Genomic DNA, 21,390 nt, shown 5'->3' with positions numbered 1-21,390 from the left:
TAGCAGAGCTCAGTACAGGTTAGATGTTTTAGATCAAGGGGTCAAAGAAAATCTGAAAGTACATAATTTGACTGTTTATTGGAACTGTTTTTTACCGTCTGCACCTCTCATTTGGAAAAATACCTAAAATTATATTTGAAAAAGCAACTGTGACTGTGGTTTATAAAATTCTATCTCCTAGATACATCACAAGATGTTTTTTGGGAAGAAAGCAACAGAGAGAGAATTGCCATTTGATGCTATATGATGCCATTTGCTATTTCTCTAAAAAGTCCCCCTCAGAGCCTAAAATCTGCTCAGTTTCTACAGCCATTTTACATATGAAAGCAATCTAACTTATTGTACATATGAAGTTCATTTTAAATATGAGATTTATTTCTGTTACTGTGTCATCTGTATCTTGGATGTTACTTCAATTAGATGAAAATACCTTACTTTCTACCACTTTCAATATACACACCAAGCCAATCAGTTATTTACTCCTTGCCCACTAAGAGAATGATTAATTATTATGAAACCCAATGCTAATCTATTATCTGTTTAGAATAGTACAAATATAAATGTAGCACCCACGTACATACATATTTTGTATTTGTATACTTAGTCATCCTAAAACGAAAAAATGAGTCTGTTTTCTCTGCCACATACTGAACACAAGGTAATTTCTTAACACTTGGCTGGTATCAATTAGCTCCGGCTGAAATCATTGAGTTTCTTCAAGACCATTCCATATTCTTTCCTTCAACAAAATGCATTCAATTGAATGTATTTACTACAAGTAAATATTTTCTTTAAAGGAATATCAAAAACAAGCCCCAAAACAAATACCGTCATAACAGTAGAGATTCCCATTTACTACAATTCTCTTCTAAACTAGGCATGTGGATGACAAACTGAATTTCAGAGTAAGTTTTCCGTATAAAATACTTCTGTATTTCACCAGTTTTCTCTTAAATGATAACACTGAGGACAGACACTGGACAATACATTACTCCACCTATTTTGACGTTACTTATAAACTCAATGTTTCAATACCTCTTTTGTAAAAACTGTCAAAATCTCTTGAGATACTCAAATTTATTAGTAGCGTACTGAAGATTATCATGCACAAGATATCCTAATTCTTGTGAACTGAAAAATTTATATATATAAATAATAAGACCTCATCCTGCAAATTATTTAATGCACAGTTTTGTTGCTCAGTAACGCAAAGCTACTTGTATGTAAACTGATTAACCATTTACAAGACTGGAGGTTTCACAGGATTTTTTTTTTTTGTGCTACCTCTGAGAATTGCAAAATAAGTGGTATATTTGGACCTACAAGTTATAGTCATTTTTATAGTTCCTAACTGAGTAAAAGAAATTCGAAAGACTGTATTTAATTTTATATTTTGATGAGATTGTTATAAGTGTATTATAACTGTATCTCATATAAGAAAATTTTATACTGAAGGGAGAAAAATAAATAAAATATTTGTGTTCAGTAAGTCATGTTTTACTAATGTATTATGCTTTTCTGCTTGTGACAACTTAAAAAAAAAACAAACACAACATTAGAGACTCCTTTATGACTCTGCTAACTAACAAGCTCAGTCTTTGTGTTTGTTACTAAAGCAACACCTGCTACAATTCAGTTTGGGAAAACTAGTTCAATACTCTTAATGAAAGATATGGCAAGCACCCTTAAACTATAAATGATGCTAATACCATTGTTAACTAACTATTATTACAAGAATATTTTCTGACTTTTTAAAACTGCACTGAACTTTTCTTGAGCATTAGGTTTACTATTTTAAGTAAATCTAAGTAGATTTTTATAGATCTAAGTAATTAAGTACATATAGACATATTAGTCTAACTGGAGTCATTATACAAACTGCTATTATTACTAAAAGCTTGTTCATAATTATACCTTTCTGTACATAAAGTTATTATGAATAATATTTATGCAACACATCCATTGATTATTTATCTGTGTTAGCTCAAAATATCTTTTGCCATTTATATTAAGATTGGTGTCATTTTACCAAAAATTTCACTACCTGTGACCAAATTTGATATGAACATAATTTTATTAGCAGGAAGCACTCTGTAGAAAATACTTACTAAAAATGAATACAGCTCACAGGTGGGGAAAAGAATAATGATTTTGAGTAGCAACAGAAGCCGTGTGTTAGTAAGAAGAACATAAACCCTTCCTACACAGGTATTTGATTAAAAACAGGTTTCCAAAAAAGAAATAAAATCCAATGATAGGTTGTTCTCAGATAACATGATTAAGTATTATGGCCCCATTTAATTTAACAACAGAATTATACACTTTTAAAATCAACTGGTAAATACATATTGCTTTAACTTTGAGAGGAGTTTTACATGCAAAAATAATTAATGGGTCAATTCTTAAACTCTCTGTACCTTGTAATTTTCTACTTTAATATGTTATTAATTTACAATGCCTTTTGTGACATTAAATTTATGTTAGTATACTTATACTGATATATTTTAACAAGATGATTATGTCAAAGGTTATCATCAACAGTTCATAATAAAAAGTTATGATCATAAAACCAACTTATTATTTATAGTTTAGACTGCATAATAAAGTACTAGCAACACAAAATGTTAATTAATTTCTAATTCTCTATTCTTTTATTTAGATTTCATGAAGGTTGATTGGACTTGATCCATCATTTTACGGAAAATTAATTATTTCAAATACATGCACCACTTTATGCAACCTGCCTGATTTGCATTGAGGAAAATTCAGCAGAAGTAATTGAGGCACAAGCAAATACTGGCACTGACTGAACTCAATTTTCATTCCAAATTTCTGCAAAATCCCAAGACACAACAATATCAGATGCAGGGGGAAAACAAACAAAAGCAATGTGTAAAGGGAACATGAAGAGAGAATATTACAAGAATCAGAGAACAAAGGGACTGCAAAACTATTTTAGTGCCATAGATGAACAGTGAGGGCTTCATTCAGGCAAGGTGGAATAAGATATCATATGGCATCCTGACAATTGATGTCTTCATTTAAATGTAAGAATTTACATTCTAATTAGAAAGAATTTACATCTTAATCAGAGGCAGCTGTATTATCTTGTTACTGTTTTTTTCAAAGGTAATGAACTAAAGTACTGCTGTGCTTTTTCAACCAGAAACTAAATAGACAGCATACAGTGTTATTTTATAGCCTACCTGCTGTAAGCTGTTATTAATATTTTCAAAGACTAAATTCCAACAAAATCTTTCAAAATAAAAATTGTATTTGACATTGCTCGAATGATACTATAAAGATGTATTTAAAATATTTAACCAATACCCTTTCTGACATGTATATTTTAAGTATATGTACTCATAAAGGCATTAATATGGCACCAATGAAGCACACTTTCATTTTAGGTTTCAACTAATACAGTGTAATATTGGGGGGAAAGTATTTGGGAATATTTCTATTAACTCTGCAGTTCCAGTGATATTTCTACATGTAGTTCATATAATACATAAGGAAAAAAAAAGTTAAATAAGACCATTTTGTAGCTCATGTACAAATACTTCTTAATTGAGGCCAAACTGAAATATTTCAGATGCTAGTTCTAGAGAATGAGTCCTGCCAGGGAACATACACCTGCTTTTAGAGGAACTTTTTGACTCATGAAATCATGGATTACTAGTTCAGACTAAATATCAGGTTTTTGGCTCATCCATAATTCCAAGAGGTTTGATATCAATATGCAATATATAACTACTGCTAGGCAACTTTTACTATATGAGACTGCAGCAAGAAGTAAATGCATTTTTTCTTCCTATGAAGAAAATTAGACACGATTGGAGAAGCTCCTGGTTTAGTTCCTAGCTCTGCAAAAACTATCTCTGGAATTCTCAGTACTACTTTGTGTCTCCACATTTCTACAATGTCTCTCTCTCTCAGCTCTATGCCTATACTAAATGGAAATGTCTTTGGGGCAAGATCATTTATTGCTACAAACTATACAACGTTCAGTCCAACGGACACTTCCATAAAGTGGATGAAATGTCTTTCATTATACTTGCTCCTCCTTTTAACTCTGGAAATGCTATGTGTACTTTCGTGTATGTTCTAATAAGACAAAAAATAAATAAACCTCCCCAACTTGGAATCTTCCATCAACTTGGAAATCTAGGTAGAAATTACTGAAACAACATATTCCGTTTGCCCCCTCATGGCTTAAATGGCACCAGCCAGAAAGACTCACATCCTGAGATGGATAATCATACTTGTACAATGTTCAAATCCCCAATACGCTGATGAGCTACACAGCATTCAGCTGGAAAATGGAAAGGACCAGTTTTCCTCCACAGATGCACCAGGTCCAACACTATCTGTGGCAAGTAATAGGATGGGTAAACTTGCTGTACATTCTTCAGTAAAAGCAAGCTTCTGCTCACCTGCATGTAACTTCCTTTCAAATGCAGTCCCTCAGAATGTAAGGTCAAAGAATGCATAGTTTTGACTTTTTTTTTTTTTTTTACTGGTTTAGGCTATGTATTCGTGGCTTCCCTGTGACTGCAGATCAAATTTATTCATCACTAAGCATTGAAAAGATATGCTTGAAGAAACAGGGACATTAGAATAAAGATTATAAAGATTATTCCTCCTCCTGTACAACGAGGAACATATTACATTTCCAAGATCTATTGAAAAATTTGGCTTTTACTGATCCTTATGGCTAAGAGAGGAACAGACATTCTGTTCTGCTCGTACATACATACTTAATTTCTGCAAGAGGAAAATAAAAAGAAGTTTAATGGACCTTGAGAGGTAAAGGAGATTTTAACTGGTGTTTGAGGAATTTTTTGATTCCTTTTTTGAACTGGGGAGAAATACCATCCCCTACAAAAGAAATGAGACCAGTCTCTTTTCCCAATATTTGTTAATATTTAAAGTTTATAACAAAACAGATAATATCACATAGCACATTATTAGAAATGGAAAGACAACTGACAAAATTATCAGCATCTTCTTCTGTTACAAATTTAGACTAATTCATACAACTGGCTTTACCTGCATAGTTCTAATCTGTTTCTAATACCTTTTTTGGGATTAATGGGCCATTTTTTTTATTGAAAGACATTAGTTTTCACTAACTTCACTTAGTACCACAGACATTACTTACTGTATTCTGTCATTCAACTTTGGAGTATCTTTCCCTTCCTTAAAATAACACTACATTCTACTTCAACCATGAAACTAAACTGAAGTTGTTTTTACAAATACTGTATTATAGCAATGCTTCATGGACCCTGAAATCAACCTGAATATACAGTCAATGCCAGCTTATTTTAATCGTTCCTTTTCCAAAATGAAATCCTTATTGAAACCGTTTCCTTTATTTAACCATCTTTTAAAATTTCATCTTAAATGTATTTTGCAATTTCATGATTCATTATTGCCAGCCTTTTTTTCATAGTGATATAGAAACAAGTAGATCTTTTCTTTCTATCTATGGATATGATACCAGAAAATTTGTAAAACTAAATTTCACAATCATAGTTGTATATTTTCTTTCCCTTTTTAACAATACTGTTTCAAATACACTCCTTCGAGGGAAGCATAAAAACATTGATATGATTGCTGCTCTCTACCTACTCTACTTCTTCTACTTCTTTTTTTCTCATTTACATTGGAGTATTTTTGGTACTGAAGCCTGATTTTCTGTTTTTTTTTTTTTTTTTAAACATGCCTATCTATCTCTGAGTACCTCCACAGTAAAAGCTATCTCTTTATCAGTATGTTTTTTACACAGTCAATAATTATTTGCTTTAAAGGAAATTTTGGAGGAGACTTCTTTACCACACTAATGATTTCAGACCGTCTGAAGGACAACGCGGTATTTGTGAAAAACCTTTGTGATACTCTTTAGGATGGTCCTTTATTTTGCATCCAATCTTGATCCGTGAAGGCTTTAAATGGTACAGATCAGCACCCAAAACCTCCTAGAAGAAGAGCTATAGGAAGACTTCTCATGGAGGTTAAGATACTGCAGACCTTACTGGGTAATGGCTCCTACTAGAAGTCAAGGTAGGAGTTCCTACTGTCCTGCTATATATGAACAAATAGAAAAGCTAAGCTACGTTAAAAGCATGTTAAGCTCTAATTAAAGAAAATAAATTCAGGCATACCTCCTTTCCATGTTTGCCTATTCACATAAGAAGTCTTAAAACTGGAAAAATCAATTAATGTTTCCAATGTAAATTTAAAGATTATTAGTACACAAATATGTAACTCACTGGGACACAGATCCTCACCCTTTCCAATGGACACTAATTTGTTTTCATGATCTTTCACTACTTAAAAAAAACAAAAACTATAATTAATTGAGTTCATAATTCTTCAGCAGATAATGCACGCTCTGTAATCATTTCCTAACAATTTGGAAAAAATGTTTAAATATATATTCACTCCTCATATTGCATTTATAATAAAGCAGATATTCTCTCAACAAATGACTGTAAACTGAAAAACAGTGAAAACTGATCCATGATTGCCTAACAGTGAAGATTATGGTTCATCTACAATGCTCCAAGTCTTACAGACTCAGAGCTTATAATGAGAACACATGGCAAAAAACAATTGGTTAAAATCCAATAAAGGTATCTGGTGAAATTCAACATTCCAAAATCTTTCTATCTCACTATTGTGAAGTAATCATGAAATTAAAATTGTAATGCATTTCATGATACAATTTATTTTACACTTTGAAAAGCATCTAACCTTTGGATATATTTTGATCACTTCAACAATAATGTTTAAAACATTTTGAAGATAGAGTTAGAAACATATTAGCATAAATAAGTATCAGTGAACAGAAAATTGCAGAAAGTTAGAAATGTATGTACATCTTTTCAACTACCATGACAAAGGACTTCCATATTACATTAAACCTACTAATACTGAAATGATTTTCAAATGTTTTGATTTTTGTTTTCCAGGTATCTCAATTCTATTGATAGGTTACATGTAAATGTAACCTATGACTGCAGCTTTGGTTCATGAAGCAATCATTTAATACAACCTTCATTTTTATCACTAAGTAATCACATTTCAAAGGTTTTAAAATAATATTATAGAGGTTAAAATACTCCCAAAATTTCAGTCTCATTATTACATGTTCCTTTGTCATGTTATAATTCATTTTCATGTTTTCTTCCTTGGGGTGCATCCTATTACTATTACTTCTCAGATGTTTCCACTTTACAGTAATTAACAGTTACACTTAAAACAATGCCTCATAAAGTTAATAATCAACAGTAAAATTCTGAATATTTTACACACAGATTTCGATTAAATAGTCTGCTACTTTTGCAAATATTTTTTGAGAAAGATTATAGACCTAGGTCTCCAGTTGGCATTATAAAAGCAGAATGTATATAATGTGCAACATTTTGAACATGGGATTAAATCTGGGATTAATCTAGATTTACATTTAAATTAACTTTAACATCAGCAGGAGTCCTGTGGTTAATTCTGGGTGCACAGGCAGGGGGGTAGATTGAGGCCAGCTGAGAATGAACCACTGTGACTTTTATCTTACAGTCACGTTTTGTTGAGAATATCTAATTTAGTTATTGGCATCAGCTATTTAACCTGCACTCCAGCCACTTTGCTGGAGCTGGAGTGGTTAAAATAGTTACCTCATATAACTACAAGAACAGCATAGGTCCCTTCAAGTTTTTAATACAGTGACAGTTTTCAGTGTTTCCCTGATCTGGCCTGCAGTTGCCTTTTGTAGCTGGCACGTGAACCAAGACTGAAGCAAGACACAGCAAATGTTTCTCAGAGAAGGCTTTCATGAAGTTTGCGTCTGTGTCTAGCAAAAAGGCCAAGGTGGTAGACAAGCTTCCATGCAGGAGGCCTAAGAGCCATTTCTACTCTAGACCTTCAGGTGCAGCCACAAGAACTTTCTGCGATTCATGCAGAAGGAAAGAATACAGTGTGAGTACTCTCTCACTAGGTCTCTGTATTTTGACTGTTTTTAAACAGAGACATTATTAGTAACAGTAAATGGTACCAAGTTATGTAACTGATCAGAAGGAAAATGTTTGTAGTTCAGTTAACCAAAAATTCCAATGGAAAATGTTCTCCAGTGTTTTTCAAGGAGTGGAAGGGTTCAGTCTAACGGACTTTGTTTTGCCCATCACCAAATAGTGATCAATTAGTTAGGCTTTAATTTGCAGCAGTGATCAGTGTATCTTCATACATATTTTCATGCATGCTCATATTCCTCTGAAACCCTTGTATCTCCTAGTACAAGAAACTGAGAACATGCAAAATGTTTTACAGATCTCTGGGGAAAAAAAAAAAAGAAAGAAAAAAAAGAATCCTCTATACAGATTGGGAGAAGACTGCTCTTCTCTGAAGAGCAGTAGCAAAAGAGCAGGAAATTATACTCTGTCCAGGTTGGGGAATGAGCTATTTTAAAAATGCATTCATGGTAAGAAAAGGGCTGCCTCCTTCTGCATCCAGCCTTTCATCTTTTCTTTGGTTGAGGTAAGTAGAGTAGGGATCAGCTGGTTAATTCCTACTACACCCGTTACATTTCTCCCAGGCTTTCTAAAGAACAATTTGCTTTGCTCTCCCTCCTCTCAGCTGAGCCTGAGATCTGTGGGGTTTATTTGTCTGAAATCACACTGTGCTTCTGACCAACCACCTGTATTACTGATGGATTTTTTTTTCTGTTGGGCCAAACTGAAAAGAGTTCTGATAAAAGCCAATGTTTTCCGACTTCCTTGTGGTATTATGGACCCAGAGTCAGGCTGAAAGCAGTGCAAGCAGAATGTGAGGCCTGTAAGACACAGTTGTCTCAACATCCTGTTGCCGTTCAACACAAAGGCCAAAATTTAACTCCTTCCAGGGAATCAGAAATCTTCAGCATTTACAAAGACTGGTGCCATTACTCTGCGGCCTCTGTCACCTCAGCTGACAAATTGTTTCACATCTGAGCTGAGACCTAAAGAACATCTATCCTAATTGCTGTGATGGGGTTGGTTATTTAGGAGAGCACAGTAGTCCATACCGGAACCAACAAAAATGCTGGCTACAGGAGTGAAAGCTGGCAGTGGGTAATAACACCCTTTCGAACAGTCACACTAATGAACCTTATGTTTACTGCTTAAATTGAGCCATGGACGTAGTGCTTATTAAGTACGGATCAAACACAACATGGAGCAGGAAGATCTAATGCATGACGATGCTACATCTTTCCTCCATAATCACTAGAGATTGAACTGATCCTTTATTAGGGAATTTTTCCTAAACTACATCCAAATGCCAGAAACCAAGTATGTGGGCTGTACAAACAACACAGTATGAAATAATTTCTAAAGAATTAGTCACAAAAGGAGAACAAAATAGAACTTACTTTTTAAAAGGTAAGCATGTGCATTGAAATTTTACAATTTACTAAAATTCACTGCACTGTGTCATCCTTCACAGTAAATGGACTGTTAGATTCATTCTTGATGTCATTGAAGAATCAGCCAAATCCTAAGCACATCTAGATCACGGACTAATGGCTCACTGAATACACATCAGTAGAAGTTCATTTTGACCTGAGTCATTAAAGACATGGAGAAACATCTCCTACGAATAACAATATTCACTGTACACCCAGGCTAGCACAGTTACACAATTAATCAAATATTTCATATCAGATGATTATATTATAGAGTACATAAAGGAAAAAGTTGCAAGTGGTTAACTTTAACCATTTCATTCCTAATGATAACTAGCAATAACAATAGTTAGCAAAGATATATATATATTTTAATTGGATTATATGTTAAGAATTACAAAAGCAAAATTTTGATCAAAAAGTTTTAAAAAAATAAACATAACTGAAGACAAGCTTTTTAAAATTCTTGTTATACCTTCATATTACAATGTTAATTTAAGCTTTCCTCTGCCAGTTACTATTCTCAAAATATACAGCAATACTTAATAAGACAAGACTAGACTTAACTATTGACTTTCATAATGAAACACGAAGATAAAAATGAGGCTTGGTGTAATTTATAAGAGAGAAAATGATGTACTAAAAGCAAGACACTAAATCAATTTTAAACACCAAACACAATTTATGTCTGACTTTAAAACTCATCCTCAAAACATTAATCTAGACAAAGGCCAGAAACTGAATGAGGCATAATTTGTGAAACTGATACCTTTCATCACAACCTCTAGCTGAAAAGGTCATTAGATATATTATATCTAAGTGAGCAGCTTATCCCTGCTTCATTACTGATAATTAAGGCAAGTAATATTTTCTTGACAGTAATGTGTCCAGTAAGAGATATCGTCTAGTTTGCATAAACCAGACATTAATTACCAGAGTAGTATCAGAGATAAAAAAAATTAAGTACCTGTGTAACAACATTTCATTATTTTTTCTTCATTTCCTTAAAGAATTAGCAGGCTCAGAAACATAATGAGCATATTAAGAAATCCATTTTCAAGCATTTATTAAAATCCTTATTACACATTACACAAATATATTTTTGTACATACATAAACAGAAATGAAGGCATCTGGAAATATACACATTATTTGAGTATTTTGTCATCTTGCTTTACTAGAGCAACATTTGTGGGTGAAGAACGGTGACCAAATAACAGGTTCATATTTGGACTTCATTTCAAATGTTAAGGCTTTCATACAGAAGAAATCATAAATGACTCCAAGACCTCTGACCTGCAACTTCAACCCATGTAAAAGGCTGTTCCACCTTATTTGCATAAATAGTATTTTTTCTGTTGTACAAAATAGGATATGTATTGAGCGTGTGTGATGATGACAAATTTGTCACTTAGCTCATAACCTGTTAAACAGTTCTCATTTCTCAATAGAAATGTCTCTCAATGTTTTTAAAAGCTATGTTACACAGTGTTTGGCAGACAGAACAAAGAAAGGTTCTCTTAATAAACTGTTCTGTAATGGTTTATTCATTAAGGTGTGTTATCTACCATACTTCACTCTACCTATAGGCAAATGTTATCTACAGCTATTTTACCTTTAATCATAACAACAGATATAAATGCTGTTGTCATTGCATGTCATCCAGGAGCCATAAAATGGTACCCTATCCTTTTAGCTTCCCTCAACTCCAGTATTCCTGAAAATGTAAATGTATACTTGACAATAAATCTGGAGAAACAGTTACAGTGTAAGGAACTTCTTTTTATCCTTTGAATTCCTGTCCCCATGAACATTCATATTATTGGTCCTTTGAGCAGTATTTCTCAGAAAGCATCATTAATTTAGGGAAGGGTCCATGGGTCTCTTGTTGGATAAAGAATGAAGTATGCCTTCCCAAAAAAGAGAAAGAGAATTAAATCATTGAAAATATGGTGGAAATGTGCATGCAGCTGCAGATGACAGCTCAGTCAGTCTCAGGAATGGTGTTCATACAGAGGGATATAATTGATATCACCTATGTTCTAGTAGAGCAAGATCTGCTTCTTGTAGATAGTTCTGTGCAGTCCTATGAGCTTCTACGCAGTCTCATACCATATCCTCACACAGTCAATGACAGCCTGTCACAAATCTCTGAGGTGATTAAAAAAATTGCCACCAAAAGAAAGCAGGCTAACGCAGAAGATATTTACAGAAGGAACTGTCTCAGCTATGCTGTGTATAATAAATATGGAAAGGATACACACATCCTCCTTTATGAATGTGTGTGCAGTGTTCAGAGAAAGCAGGGCTTACACATGCATTTCTGAATTCTGCTACAGACAAACACTTTACGGATCCTATCAAATATCAGCCCATGTAGCTTGAACATACATGATCCAAAACAGTCAGAGGAGTAGTATTACTGATTTTAGTTGCACATATGATTCTGTAACAGTAAATGTATTAAGTTGGCTGACAATGTGTTATCACGATGATTATTTGTCAAATACCTTAAATACTGGGAAGTCAATTGAAAGATCTGTTTTGTGATAACAACCTAACCGATAAACTTGCATGAAAGCTCAATGAAGGCGAAGTAGGTATCTGGAACAGGCTATAAAGAAATCTTTCAGTAGTAACTGACACTATTCAAATGCATTAGATCTGATCTAGTCTGTTTTTGAAATTTGCAATGTGCAAAAAGACCACTTCATCACTGTCATCAGAAGTTGAAATCAATACTCAGTTTACATGAAGTGTAAGGCAAGAGAGGGTAAAATAAAGTCCATGCCTGTGTAAGATGTACTCCCTTACTACTGAGGTGAGTGGAAGACCATCTTCAGTTGCATTTAATGTTTCTTCCTTCTTTTGAAACAATAGTACTGATGCTTGTGAAATAAAGTTCTGCAACTTTCCTGAAGTTTATGGTAATACGTGGAGTTGTTGATGGTCTGCATTGACATGAAACCACACAATGTAACAGTCACAACATCATGAATGTGTAGAGAGCCATAACTTCTCAGTCTCTACAAGTGGCTATTCCCGTCTGACACGTGATCCAGTTTCTGGGTACAGATTAATTAGAAGTCCAACAGAGAAGTAACCAAGGTGATTTATATTTAAAGAGAAAATTCACTTAAAATGGAAAATATGATCACTTTAACCTCAAAAAAAGGTATCAGTGCTCTCACCGAAAACTGGCCGTACTCATCTATGCAATACTGCTGGACTTCATCATGGCAGCAGGAATCAAAATAGCATTTCCCATGGCAGAGGGCCAGGATATTTCTGCCTTTTCTTTTGGAAAAAAAATACCTAGGCAGGGCCTTGTTACTTGCAAACTAAATTACGTAAGGCATTAAACATGACAGGGAATGGCTATCTAACAGCATCAACTGCAACAAGTCTTGTTTGCTAAGGACAGTGCACCATTCAGTTTCAGTAAAAATCAGCTAGGCAACCAGAATCCAACACTGTGGTCCATGGCTATGCAGCTCTAATTATGCTGACACTTATCTGTCACTGTCTATTCCTTCAGCTCTTAAAGACTGGCTGGAGTCAATAGAAAGGCTTAGCAGACAAATCTTAGGGAATGGTGTGTGATGCTATATCAGTTTTGCATTTTTACCATCTGATTTTACAAGATGAACCTGACCATAGTTGTTAAGAATAAACTGGTGAAATAAGTAGGTTCTTCTACAACCCTCATGCCACAGACAATTTTGCTTGACTACTTTGAACTTTTTTTTAAAATCACAGTAAAACTTTGATCATATCTCCTCTTCTTATTAAATTTTACCTCTAATATTTTGATAAAATCCCAAAGAACTGTAACATCTCAAAGACTGAAAATCAAAACAGAAGTGATTGCAAATGTAAATATGCTGTTTTAACACCTACAGTGATAGAAAATTTCCTCATTCTTTCTAGTTTCTTGGGTAGAACAAGTGACACCAACCATTGGCACCTGACAGATATAACCACCTGATATTACTTTTATTCTAAATATGCTGAATTCAGACCTGAAGAAGTTGTTGATCAGCCTCCAAAAGCTTTCTAAATTAGAAGCAGTATTTTTAACATGAGAATAGTTCTGCTGAGCTAGTGACATGCAAAACATTTCTCACTGGTGTCAGTATTTGTAGGATTATGGAATATCAAGTATGACACTGCAGATGGCTATTTATTTATAAATAATAGCAGTATTTCAGTAATGAATTATTCATATGTAGTATAACATTGACAAAAATAACTTGCATGTATCTCCTGAAACATTTGCTGTTTTCACTGCTATTACAAAATATACATCTGGTTTTACTCTGTATTTTGATTATAAAAAGATCTGAGTAAAACCATAAAACAACCTTCTGTGCCATGTTTATGGAAGCAGTCTGCTTCAACACACGAAAGCCATCATTCAAAATTCTCCACAATTTCTTCAGCGAGTGCTTCTTCTGAACACAGAGAACACATAGATGTTTCCCCCATAAAAACTGAAGTACAAAGCGAAGCCATGACCGCATTTATTCCAATTTATAATTTTGTACCTCTGCAAGAAGAGGATGCAGGCCTTATGTACATTTTAGAAATGTATTTTTATATGAATTTCACTGTGATTATCAATTAACCTATCCTAACTAAATTTTATAACAGCACTGAGATAACAATGCAAGAATTAGTCAATTTGATTTAAATATCAAGTCCATCACAAACTTCCAGTCATAAACTGACTCTGGAAAAGTTGTGAAGCTGGAGTTCTTAATTAAATGTATCATCATCTTGTAATATTTTATACAGACTGTTTATCTGTTAACCTGATAGTTTGCTCAATGTGATCATTTCATGTAATTCTAACACTGTGACTTGTTCATTTTATTAATATTTTATTGTTCTTAGTTTTCATTTATTTTTTGATTTGGTATTGTTGATAATATGATCATGTGCAATATGATATTTTTCTAAGAATATTAGTGATAGCTATAACAGGATATTTTTTCAAGTAAGAAATGTAATTTCAGAAACCTTGAGAACCTCAGTATATATCAAATGTGTAAACTTACACTGACAAATTCTCCAAAGAGATCTCCTTTTCACAGCTTGCCTCAGTTTAAGAGGCAGAAATTAGCATTCAGTGTTTAAAATGCTACCACTACATCTTTAGTTTCCTCAAATCTGAATTCAGAAAAGGCAAAATTCAAATTTATCTTATCAGTAAACTGGAAAAAAAAAATAACCTCACAAATCTAGCCACTGTTCTCAGATCTAAAACAAAACCTGCAGTTGCATAATCACTTCAGTCTTAAATTTTAGTGAACAATAGACTGAACTATTCTGGATGACTGTACAAAGGATGGTAAAACGAGAGATGGGACTGGATTTTGTTTTAAAAGTAAAATTCTAAGTGACATGCACTACTTTTCTCTCTCCCTCTCCCTTGTTCACTTAAAACATTAAAGTTGTGTTTTGAACGCTGGAGAAAGATTTACAGACTCCTTGAGGATGTTTATAGTGGGTTTCTTCTAACAGTACGAGTATGAGTGTATATTCCTCATGTTTCCACACCTTCCCCTGTGACAGATACAGAGTAGTAAAGGGACCAATACAAACCAGACAGCTTTTCAGCAGTTTTAGGACATGTACTTGGAAACTGTATTTTTATTTTAGGTTTTGACAAATGGAAAAATCATGTTTAAAATTCTGACATCGAAACCTACAATTTCATGCTTCATGTATACAACATCCCTTTAGATGTAAGCACCAGTTAAAAACTGTTTCCCCCTTACGTTCAGTACTAGGCATTTTCTCATATTAATTATCTAGAAAAAAAAGCTAGACAAAATTTGCAATAACTCTTCAAACATGAAAAATTTTGTCCATACATTCTACTTTAATAGTATTCATTACATGCAGTTTTAGCATCTACGTTATGTTATTATATATTTCTTCTTATGGACAGAAAACAGTAACAAAAATTAGCAATGTTGCATTAAAACACTGAAACAGCTAAAGCAGCTTCTGCTTACTGGAATTTAAAACACTGACTGATATAAAACTAGAATATTCATGCTCTTATGTCCTGACAAGGAGTTTGTCTGAAACTTTCCTTGGTGCAGCACTCAAAACCAAATCTACACTTTTTGGCCTCTCTGGACGAAGGAATTTGTGTCAGACAGTTCTTAAACAACAAAAGCTAAACAACTGCTATACAATGTAAAATCTACCACATCCCAGCATCTTGAACTGTGTCTGAAACCAGCTGTTCCAACACTGCTCCGAAGAAAAAGGAAAATCATTGTTAACTACAGTAGCAAGCACAGTCTGTAAGAATGGTTCAAGTGAATAAATTTTGGTGATCTGACTGGATGAGGATGCACATAGGCTGAAGCTGCATACAAGACTATAAAGCAAGATTTTGTGAATAACATGAGTATTCTCCTGTCTAAATTTCTCACACAATTACTCTAAAGTCTCCAAACTTTGCATTTTAATAGCAGGCTATAAAGTTCTAGGTAACACCACTTTTACTCGTTCCAGTATGACCGAGAATCTTATTTTAAGGAAGTCATTGATCTTCCTTCAATTACAGAAGAAAATTAAAAGAAAAAATATCAAGCTGAAATCTAAATCATGTCTCTGATACTTACAAGATACTTACAACGAATCCAACTTCATATATGGATTTGACCATGTTAGCTAGCAAATTTGCTTTATCTTACAATGCTTTTCAAAATATTTATTTGCTTTTCAAAATATTTATGTTACAACTTGTTCCTGGTCTATTCTTTGGATAGACATTGCTAAATAAAAGGATTTCTCTAACTTTTTTTTTTGGTTAACTTCCTATATTGTAGAGAGTAGGGAAGGAATCAGCATAGTATTCAACCTCAGAATTTTTTGTTCACCGAATGTGGAATTGAAAAATTGAAAAACTCAGTGAGTTTTGTATGTGGATCAATGCCTAAATTTCTTATTTTGGGAAAATGTTAAAATAGATTGCTTTTTAAATGTAAATGTAAATGTGAAGTCATGACTACTGCATAAGCATATTCAACTACTTTTCTACAGCTTTCTATAAGGCTGTGTGGTATCTTCAGGCTCATGTGGAACAGCTGCACTGACACAATGGGCTGCAGACGTTTTTACTGTCCTAATAATCCACATATTAAAGAGTCCCTAAATACTCATTGATGCAACAGACCATAACAACTCCCTTGGAGCTGTTACAGTTTATCAGGTCAGTGATCTGCATACTGAGGATTCCCCAAGTACTCATTGACAGGTAGCTTCTCATATACACTTGTACTAAAATAATAATTGCTTCAAAGGAACTGTTAAATCCCAGTTGCAAGAACAAATTAATTTAAAACCACTGAGACAGCACTTCAGTTTTTCTAAAGATCTGACAAATCTAGACAAACCTACTAGACAAACCCAGACATCTGAATGCAACAAATGTTCTCAAATATTATAGCTGTATGGCATTGTGGTTAAAAACACAACACACCTTGTCTTAAGGGAATTACCATCACTACTTTCCTGATAGTCAAAGGTGACTCAAAACCTGTTCTTGACACAGTTCAAAAAGACTGAATTGAAAACTTTTTATATAGCTAATCATCTTAATTGAACCCTTGAATTGGTCATTCCCTATGTCCTCAGTTTTTGTGTGTAGCATTATCTTCTGTCCCCACATCTTAACCATGTATCACTGAATCCCTTGGTTTTTTCCTTTCTCTTTTCTTCCATATTCTAGCAAGTATTTAGCTTTGTCATCTCAGAACCCTTTAATCTCCTACTCTTGTTTCCTCTCACTATGTTTACACTCTATAGGTTAGAGGAAAAACTCATATGGATCATAGAAACCTTTGCGCCCAATAGGACTTGGAGTGACCTATTTGGTCCCACCCACTGCATCACATCATGCAGTGACAACTGATTCACACTCTAGACAACTTTTTGGCTTCACATGAGTTTCAGACAAAGCTGAGCACGGAAGCACCCACAAAGACTACTGATGAGAGTGAATGACTACATGGAAACTGCCTATAGTGAAAATGCAGCTCCTCTAAAGAGAGAAATCCAGAAGAGAAGGCTAATTCACAAGGTTAAATTGGAATACCTTGGAGTCCATGTCCGTGATGGACTTCAGTCTGATAATGCTATCCTCTGCAATTTGGTATAGACGTCAGTAAACATCACTGGAATTCTTTAGAGCTAAGTCTGATACTCCTACTAGCTTTTACCTAATTTTCTCCACAGGGCTCTGAAATCATACACTTCAATTATTATTTATAGTCCAACCAAGAAGCAAATCAGTTACATTTCCTTGTTACTTGCTTTTTATGACTCATTTGTGTTACAGCTAGCAGGTGTAGATCTAGATGACATCGGTTGTTGTGTGTTTCTGAAAACATTCTTCATGAAAACCATACTTTGAAATCACACAAGACTTCAATCAAATTTACATTAACAGTCAGGATAGTTGCAATATTCTTGCACATAACTCAGCAACTCAAAGCTGCTAGTCAAATCAAGGAACTGAAACAAGAGGTGGAAGAAGTATCAAAAAGCCCTTAACAGATCCATGACTTTCCTAATACTGGCTATGTTAATACATACTACTTTAATTATCTCTCTCTTTCTATGTAACTCCTAATAGTATAACACTAATGCTTGGACACTGCAAACTCAGATTGTGGCAACTCCTTTCCTAAAAGTTAAATAGCATCATAACAATTAAGAAGAAAGCAAATATTCTTCTCTTAGGACATTCTTAACATGTAACTTTTCTCCTCAATCCATACATCTAATGCTTCCGTTGTTAAAAAATGAATTATTTCTCTGTAGTCTTTTTCTTTACAGTTTTGAAAAATCCAGGCATATTCTAAACACTATTGCTAAGATTATTTTATAGCTCGATGTTTTGGTTAGGAATGCCAACCTCCCTCTGCCCTTCTTTATCCCCCTTTTTTTTTTTTTTTTTTTTTTACTAACAAAGCAAACACAAAACACGTCTCTTCATTTTAAAGTTCCTTGCAATTTAACATCACTTTAAATATCACCTCTTAAACTGCAATATATTTACTATCTATAAATTCTTTTTCTTTCTTTCCTTTTTTTTAAGTTTGGGATGATCTCCATATGAAAATTCACAAAAAGAATCTCATTATTCTCCTTCAATAATGCCTTAAAAATTTCCTCTTCTCTCATTGAACTTACATGCTGAGCTAATTCAAGACTCAGGCTACACTGATGAAATCCTAACACAGCAAGTTACTGACTTTTGCCTCTGTTTAAAAAGATAAGACCTGAACAGCTCTCCCAACCTCATCCTAATAGAGTTGTAAAACACCATTCTTGCTGCAGCCAAAGGATTAGAGACAGGGTCAGAGTGTGTGTGCTGCAGGGGCTGGCAAAGATTTAGAAGGCAATGTTACAAAGAAAAGAGACTGAAGGATCCTGAGGGGATGTTGCAGAAGGACATAGTCTGAGGAAAATGAACTTTTACAAGAGAGGGAGAGAGAAAAACATCCTAAGCATGGGAAACCCCATAGCTTTTGTGTCTCCACCTAAAACAGCCCTCGCCATTTCCACTACACTTTTCCAGCTTTGTCCTTGACAAATTTCAGTTTTCCTAAAGTCCTCTGCTAACTCCCTGCAGCCTTTTTGCTCCTCTTCATTCCCAGGTCTTTTAACTGTGCAAAAATGTACTGATAAAGGAAGAAAAGAAATGGTAGTAAAAAAAATACAAAAGGAATTGAAAAAAAGAGTAGTTATTAAATCCACTGAAAATGTTAATAAAATACATTAAAAAACACAAGTGGTATTCATAATGGCGATAATTTAAATTGACACTTTTGCCCTACTAAGGAGCTCTGAAGAATGGTATTCGAACTTTCCAAAGAAACCCTCAGAATTAAATACCATTGAAATTTAACAAGAAAGACTTAAAAATAGGCATTAGTAAAAAGCTGAGATAACAAAATCGAACCATTAGAATTACAAACACAAACATTGGAATAAAATGTAAGGAGTTTCTATACCAAGGCAATAAGATACAATGGTAGCCTACGCTATTGATTTTAGTTATTGTTTATTGATTATGTTGAATAGATCTGGAGAAACAAAGAATAAAAAGTTATTTCTTTTCCTTATAACTAACTAGATTTGTATGAAACCACAAAATATTTTGAATATATATTTTAATATTAGACTACAAACCTTCTGCCTTATTTAAGCTAATCTTGACATTTGTAGTGGGTTTACGTGGCAAGAAGAAGGTTATCTTACTATCCAGGAGTGGTGGAACAGAAGTTGCTGCTAGTTAGCCCAGGAGAAATCTGATGTCCAGCTGATATGATGTCATATGGGACCATGGAGACTCCTTTAGCCTTAACTGTCAGCCCAGAATGACAGGGACTGAAATCTAGTTTTTGATGACAGACTTAGGAGAACAACCAAACATAGCTCACTTAACAAAGCAATACATCACCCTTCTAACTGTTGAGGAGGATCTTTCTTGCAAGGGAGAAAGAGGCCTACTTTAGCAATGAGATCTACTCATCATCCATGTTGTTGTGGGGAGCATGGCATGACTAGGATACCAAAAACTGTGGAGCTCTGCAACAAAGATAGGAGAAAAAGAGACAGACGTGAAGTCTGGTAGACACTCTGGTAACTAGAAAAGTTTGGTCAGGCAATCAGAATCCCTTTTGTCTTACTTTTGAAAGATGTTTTGTTCGATACTTCTATTCAGCCAAGTGGTCCATAGCCCTTACCGCATTTGATGAAGTTTCCCAGATCTGGTCCAGCAGGATATAGTATTCAACAGAGCACCACCTGTCCCAGTCCAAAGGCCAACAGCTTCACATCAAACAGAAATACATGGTATATACCATGAGGCACCCCTTGTGGTATATACCTATTACTATCTGAATGACATATCTTCAGAGAGAGAAATGAAACACTGTGCAAATGTTTCCTGTTGCTCTAACTTCTAGATGGTTACCTGAGAATTTTGTTCTCTGAGGACTGGAGCTGATGGGGAATTTTTGTGTAATTATTGCTGTCAGTATGTGTCATCCCTCTTGAGCAGAGGTATGTTTAACATAAACAACCTGGATGAAAGAAGGAACTGGAAATACTTTCCTCTGAAGATACTGGATATCTGCATTACCACTGTAACTGCTGAAGCAATAGTTGCATTTAGAATGTGGAGTGTCTGAAGAGTACATCAACTGTAGCTAGGTTGGCACGCTGTATAGTCGTCTTTTACAAGACATCACATAAGTATATAGCCTTCTGTGCTTCGATAAAATGATGATGGGATAGAAACCAAGTACCGTAACTGTCCTCCCTGCCAGATCTGAAAGCTGTCTTGGGAAAGGTATGGTCTTACAACAAGTTTGTCCATCCTTGCCCTAATCAATTGATAACAAATGATAACAGTCTTGACTCATTATAAAATGAACACACCTCTGATGACACTCTACCAAGGGAAGAGAAATAGGTGTCCTGTATATCAAAAGACAGCAATAATAATCTTTCCAAATAATGATATAGATGCTAGAATCATCTGCCTGGACCTGAATTTGGAAATGAAGCCTCATTTCAAGGTGGGCCACCATGCTTCATTCTGTTGTGCACTGAGAATCCTTGTCTCTTAGGTACTTCATGACCCCTGCTGACAGTGCGTTTTTCTTCTTTTGAAGCAGATTTATGTAACCAGGGTCCCTAAACATTATTGCACACGGAGACTGTGTAACAGCAGAAAGACAAAATGAACTAAGTAATGGTGACAGTGTCCATAACCCACCTGTTTTATATAATCTGCAACAAGACTTGATGGTACTACATAGGCCCATCTCCAAAAAGTGCTAAAGCAGCAGAATACTGAAGAAAAGGTGGAAAAAAAAAAATGGTTCATAGACTTCTGCTGAGAGGATGAAA

At 34.4% G+C, this 21,390-nt stretch overlaps 1 protein-coding gene across 7 annotated transcripts in view; it reads right to left on the bottom strand.

Moving 5' to 3' along the window:
• ELP4 (elongator acetyltransferase complex subunit 4) overlaps positions 1 to 21,390 on the bottom strand; it is a 235,706-nt gene that overhangs the window by 134,312 nt on the left and 80,004 nt on the right. The window lies entirely within an intron of this gene.

This window comes from Cygnus olor, chromosome 5 (assembly GCF_009769625.2).
Source record: "Cygnus olor isolate bCygOlo1 chromosome 5, bCygOlo1.pri.v2, whole genome shotgun sequence".
Classification (NCBI taxonomy): Eukaryota; Metazoa; Chordata; class Aves; order Anseriformes; family Anatidae; genus Cygnus; species Cygnus olor.
Note: the sequence above shows the minus strand (reverse complement) of the source record. Positions and strands in the feature narration are given on the sequence as shown.